Genomic DNA, 6,372 nt, shown 5'->3' with positions numbered 1-6,372 from the left:
AAGTCTATATACTGTCTACAGACCACATTTATAAGGGAGGATTTCCGTTCTATCGGCTAGTATACTTGGCTCATTGAGTCCGCCTTCCTTACAAACGCGTTGACGAAAAGATTACCTGCGGTTTTCTCAAGTGCGCCTAAAAACACTGAGGGCAATGGAAAATTAACGCACGAAGCAGCTGAGGTGCCACGAAAAGTCGCGGCACGCATTTCACCTGAGTGCCAGAGCGAGCGCATTAACTAAAAAACACTATGAACCTGCTGGCAGTCTGGTAACTGTGAGGCCCGAATTCCCGGGATTCAGTGCGCAAAAGCGCCTTCGTAGAGAGAAGGTGGCGGCGTCCATGGCGGCGTGACCGGGCGACCTAATAGGTCTAGCAGTGTATGCTGACAATCTCGCGCCATACAGAACATCCAGAAAGGAGTACCCAACACTACATAAATCCCTCAACAAGTTAGAAGAGAACACCCTTAGGAGACTACAAACCAACACATACCCAACACCAGCTAAGTTACACCAGTGGTAGGTACCCTACACTAAACTCTCCGCAGTGCCCACACTGTGGAGAGGTAGCTAACCTCTACCACATGGTGTGGGCATGCCAATTTAATCCCTTAGTTGACCCCATTCCCAACACCTCGGAGGAGCAGTGGGAGGCTATTCTGCTCAGCGATGATCCTGACTGCCAGCACTGGCTGGTGGGGAGGGCCAGCGCAGCAGCAGCAGCCAGTGGACTACCGGACTAGGCGGCCCACCCACATGTTCTGAGAATATTGAACAAATAAAGATGTTTTCAATCAATCAATCTCGATGCATTCTGCGTCCAGTGGGCGCTGCAGACACCGCATTGCTGCAACGATTGCAAAGAGCATGTTGGCATGCGTTCTTTGTGTTCCGTTGGCTTCAGCGTGGTCGGGTTGCGTTAACTTCCTTGCTCACTACGCATTGCTCAAGTAACGTATTTGTAGATGGCTACCCATCAGCTCTTTAAAAGTTCTGTTTAACAACTACAGTCAACGAGTGTCCAATCGCCAAGATCATCCCAACGCTATCCGAACCATATCGCCGGTCCTACCAGGCCTGTGCCTACACTGACTGCGACGGCGAAAACGCACTCGTATCTGCGAGCGCGATCAACGGCTATATTCCTGAAAACGACAGCGAAGTTATAGGCAACATGAAAACTTACTGGCGGACTAAAGGCGCGGCCACGAAGTCGAAGAACACTACCACGACGGTAAAGTTGTTTTGTTTGGATGTAAATAAGCATGCGAAATCTTTTTGTTACAAAGCTTCGTGTCCCGCTCTTGAAAATCGCCGTGTTGTGTGCTTTCATGCTTTTGGCGCCGTCGTTAGACTTTAAAAGGCCTGCACCAAAAGGTGAAGGCATGTTTGTGCCAGTTTTCTGCGTCACGTACTGTCCCAGTGCTCTGATCCAAAAGACTTCTGCTCATGTTGAGACGAATAGAGAGGATCACTGTTTGCAGGACACTATAAACAGACCTCGACGTCCGATAAATCACTGAAACAGTGAAACGCCTCAGCTTCTAGCTCTGGCGCATGTGAAAAACGAAAGACAACGTGTTGCGATCAATTTTCCCTCAGGTTTTCCTCGTGACAATTGCGAATTCTGCGTTTTCTGTTGTTGTTTTTTTGTGTGCAAACTTTCAACAGTTCCTCATTTATACACGGAAACTAAACAATGTTTCTGAGGAGAAATGACAAATTTAGCACCATCTAAACGAAATGCTTATCTCAGACCACTGAAGGTATGTGTTCGATGCATCTTCCAATCTGGAGAAGAGGGAAAGCCTTTTTTTATTAAGAAACGGTGCTTGCCCCAACAAAACAACGGCTTTTAATATCGATTCATGTCGGGCTTACCTATGGTGCTCTTTGGCTGAGACAAAATTCATGCCCGTTGGAATTTCTAGTAGTGGCGGTTGAGGCTAAGCAACAGGGGCGCTATCCCAAATATCCCCCCCCCCCCTCTCCAGTCTTTCTTCCGACCATGAGAACGTAGTGGTCTGACATACAAGCGCGAGTGTCACTGGAGCCAGTCGGCGGCTCTGGGTGGGACGTTTCGGCTTGATAGTTTACATTTCGTCAGAGCCTCTTATTCATCGGTACCGTGGAGTGATTATTGGAGACGATGACAGAAAGGATGGGGACACAGCGCGTACAAATCTCTGTGGATGAGATCACCGCCGTCGCGCCGAGCTGGAGGATCGAGATTAAAAGAGAGTAAGGGTAAGAGTCAAGTGAGTGCAAAAAGGAGACAAGGAAAAGGCGAGGCGAAGATATACCGCCTGAAAGACAGCTAGGCTGAAATGGTAGGTGTGGACAATGCCTTAGGTAAAGATATTAATTCGACAGCATTAAAGTTTTTGGCACACCAAGGCCCTTCCGGCATAAGGTGTCACGAAATGCGCTGATTGATCGAGAGAGGTCGCGTGGCCTTGTGACGTCATCTCCACCTGCCTTGATGGGCCAGCCTGATTGATGGACAACCTGCCACTCGTATTGTGAACAACCTAGTGTCTAGACAGTAATATAGATAAAGAATTGAAATCAAAAATCAGGGAAAAAATGTGATATACGCAAATGTAGGCACCACCACAGCATAGCGGATGCCTAACTGCAGCAAGAGCTGACAAAAACATGTGTAGAAGTCACAACAGAAACTGCGACAAATGTGAAATCTAATGACCTCGCATTAGTATTAAGGGTACTTAGCGTCCCCATACTTTTAGTGCGAAACCACTTCTAGATTTGTCTGAGATGGGAGGCTGTGGGTTGAAACAACCCAACTGCCGGTGGCAAATGCTGCCCAGGTTGGCACCTGATTCGGGGGCCGTGGGCTCTCGACGTGGCGGAAATTCACGTCTTGCTACACTTATAGATTCATTCTTGTCGAAAGCCGAGGGGTGAGTAAAGCCTGGTAACGTGACTCAATTTGCAGCGGCTGTAAAAACAGCTCTGAGAGATTTGTGAATAGTCCTGAATATTGGGGGTGTGATTATGGCTTACCCTGACATTGTCCATGCCCAAGTATGTCATGGACCCCCCGAAAGTTAGTGACCTTGGCAGAAATCGACGAAAATTGAATGTTGGGTTCCTGAGAGGTAGTATGGCAAGTCTCCAATGTGGTACGTGCCAAAACATGGCACGGGCCACCCAAATTTTGCCCTTGGAATAACTTTGGACGAATTTGACGACCAGTTAATCTGGATGTGCTTGAGGGGAAGACAGACATGGCCTCTAAAAATAGGGTCGGCCGACCTGGGACATCGTCATAATGGGTTCCCCCCCCTTCCCCCACTCCACCAAAAAAAAATAAAAAATTTGAGTTGCCCACCGTGCTTTCACACAACATTTCCTGCTCAGTAAATGTTAAATCGTCGGCAATTTTTTTAACCTTCTGGTGCCGTTCCGCCCAGGACGAAACCTACAAGGCACAGTGGCACGAATGTGACGGCGGAAGAACGAACGAAAACAGGGGAACCCACAGGAGTGTGAAGTGGTGCCGGCAGGAGCTGGGGCATCCGACGAGTCACCCTGGTTGACACATCTATGCTGCTGCCACCCTCAACCTGCGCATCAGTCTCTGCGCACCTCGCAGCTAAAAAGGTCAACTGCTGCCACCCCCCCCCCCCCCCACGCCGCCTCCCCCCCCCCCCCGCCGCAAGAACCGATCGAGGCATCCATTGCACCACTGCAGAAGAGCGTGCCGAAGATCTGAGAAGGAGCTACAGAAAAATTATTCAACCAGTGAGCGATCATAAAAGAAACGACACTCGCGCGTGTGCAAAAAAACAGGCATAGCACATAAAGGGAGAAGAACTGAGGATTGGGCGAGTTCTACAGTTTCTACAATGGAGCACATAAAGGAGCAGGAGCATGGGGTCAACGCAATAAGTACCGCACAACACACGAAGCATTCCAGAGAGCTATGAACGGGCTCATGGACACGCGATAAACTCTCCGAGAGCAGAAAGCTGACTCACAAGGCGCGCAATAAAATACAGCTCAGTTAACAATTCAGCCAGCGATAAGGAGGCACAAAGGCGACTTGAGAAAATTCCAGCGAAGCGACAAGCTGGCACAGGTGACGCAAGAGGAAAATAGCATGGAGAGATAATCCGAAGAGGATGTGAGGGCCGTAAAGGCACGGAAAGAAAGTCTCGGCAGAGTATGCTGTTGCTGTTGTTGAAAACTTTTAATGTCCAACAGATAAGGACCACACCGCCTGGGCCGCTCTGTCTCACCCCCCTTTACGGGGGAGGGGACTTAAGAGCGGCCCAGCCGCAAGGGATGGTCGCCGTCGATGCTGGCCGGGTTGGTTTCGCCGGCGGCCTCTTCTGCCAGTTGGACGGCGGTGAGTTGGAGCTCAGGGTCGGAGCTCCGCAACAAGGTTTCCCATGCTTCCCTACTGCTAATGTTTTGCGCCTTGCCTGAGGAGTAAGGGCACTCCAAAATAATATGGTCGAGGGTTCCTCTCGCCCCACACTTTTTACATTTATCGTCCTCGCAGTCCGATCGGATATGTTTATTTAGTACTGGGTTTGGGTATACTCCAGTCTGCAGGCGTCTCCACGCCGTCGCCTGACTCCTATTTAACGCCGTGTTTGGTGGGGGAAAACACCTCCGGCATTGCCTGTAGTGTTCTGTAATCTCTTGATACGAGATTAATCGCCCTTCTCTATCATGTTCGGCCTGAGCCTACCCTTCCTGTACAGCTCAGAGGTAGAGATCTCGAGCTGCACTGCGGGCCGCCTCGTTACCGCTGACAGATTCGTGCGCCGGCGTCCATATGATGTTGATCGTCCTATCAATCGCTCCTTGTGTTAAAATTTTGTTGGTGGGGGGGTTTACCCTCCCTCTACTGAAATTTTGGATTGCAGTTTTACTGTCGCTAACAATGTATCAGCTTTGGTGCCAGCGCAAGCGATCGCTATCGCGGCTTCCTCCGCTATCTCGGTTTCTTCCCTAGTATGGTGGCCGCCGTGATGAGAGTGCCCCCCCCCCCCCCCATCTACCACCGCTACGGTCATATATCGACTGTGTCTGTCCCCTGCCGCATCTACGTAGGCGACTTCATTTCGGGGTTTGCCCCGATAAATTTTTTTCTATCGCTTCCGCCCTTTTCTGTCGCCTTTCCTTATTAATCTCAGGGTGCATGTTCTTGGGTAGGGGAGGGATTCGTAGGTGCGCCCTGACTTACCTGTCAATGTCGACCCCATCCTTTTGCCCCCTGTCTGTGGCCATTCCAATATTACTGAGCGTAGCTCTTCCCACTCGCGTCGTGCTGAGTCTTTCAAGTTGTGAGGTTTTAACCGCTTCTGTGATTTCTGCAATCGTATTGTGCAGTCCTAGGGCCAGTAGCTTCTCTGTCGATGTACATGTTGGGAGCCCTAGAGCCTTTTTTACGCATTTCCTGAGGAGCGCGTCTATCTTTGCTCCTCTCATCTGCCTTTAGGTTCAAATATGGCGTGGCGTAGCTCACTCTACTAATGATGAAGACCTGTACCAATCTCACGATGTTTTTTTCCTTGAGGTCGCCTCCCTTACGTGAGACCCTCCTGATGAGATTTAATGTCTGGGTCGCGTGGTTTTCTAACTTGTGAATTCTGATCGTGTTTCTCCCATTTGTTTGTAAGTGGAGTCCCAATATTCGTATTGTGTCTACTTTTGGTATCTCCCTTCCATCCACGTACACCTGTGGGTCAGAGGGAGGTTCCTGAGTGCCTTGTCATTATACACGAAGATTTCTGATTTTTCAGGTGAACATTTAAGTCCTCTGTCCTCCGCGTACTTAGAGGCGACGCCTGCTGCCGCCTGCAGCGTTTGATTGATCTCTTCGTCGCTCCCTCTGTTGATCCAGAGGTTGATGTAGTCCGCGTATAGGCTGTAATTTAAGTTGTAGTTCCCAGTTTTTCGTAATTCCTTCGGGAGCCCTCTCATGGCCATGTTGAAAAGGGTGGGTGACAGTACCGATCCCTGAGGTGTCCCCCTGTTACCTAACCTGATCACTGCAGATTGTATTTCCTGGAAAGTTATAACCGCCGTGCGGTCCGTTAAGAAATTTCTGATATAACGATAGGTTTTTAACCCTATTCCTGCCTGCTGGAGCCCCTCCATGATGGTTTCGTGCTTGACGTTGTCAAAGGCCTTTTTTTAGGTCCAGTCCCATAATGACTTTCGCATCTTTGGTTCTGGAATTAATTATGTCTTGCGGCAGCCGCAGCATGACGTCCTGTGTGCACAGATGGGGCCTGAAGCCATACATCTCGTCTGGCCATTTCTCGTTTTCCTCCATATAATTTGAAATTCTGGTCTGAATGATGTGTTCCATTAACTTTCCTACACATG

The sequence above is a fragment of the Amblyomma mixtum genome, chromosome 2, assembly GCF_055824585.1.
Source record: "Amblyomma mixtum isolate Tamu chromosome 2, ASM5582458v1, whole genome shotgun sequence".
Taxonomy (NCBI): Eukaryota; Metazoa; Arthropoda; class Arachnida; order Ixodida; family Ixodidae; genus Amblyomma; species Amblyomma mixtum.
The sequence above is the reverse complement of the archived record's forward strand: the minus strand, read 5'-3'. Positions refer to the sequence as shown.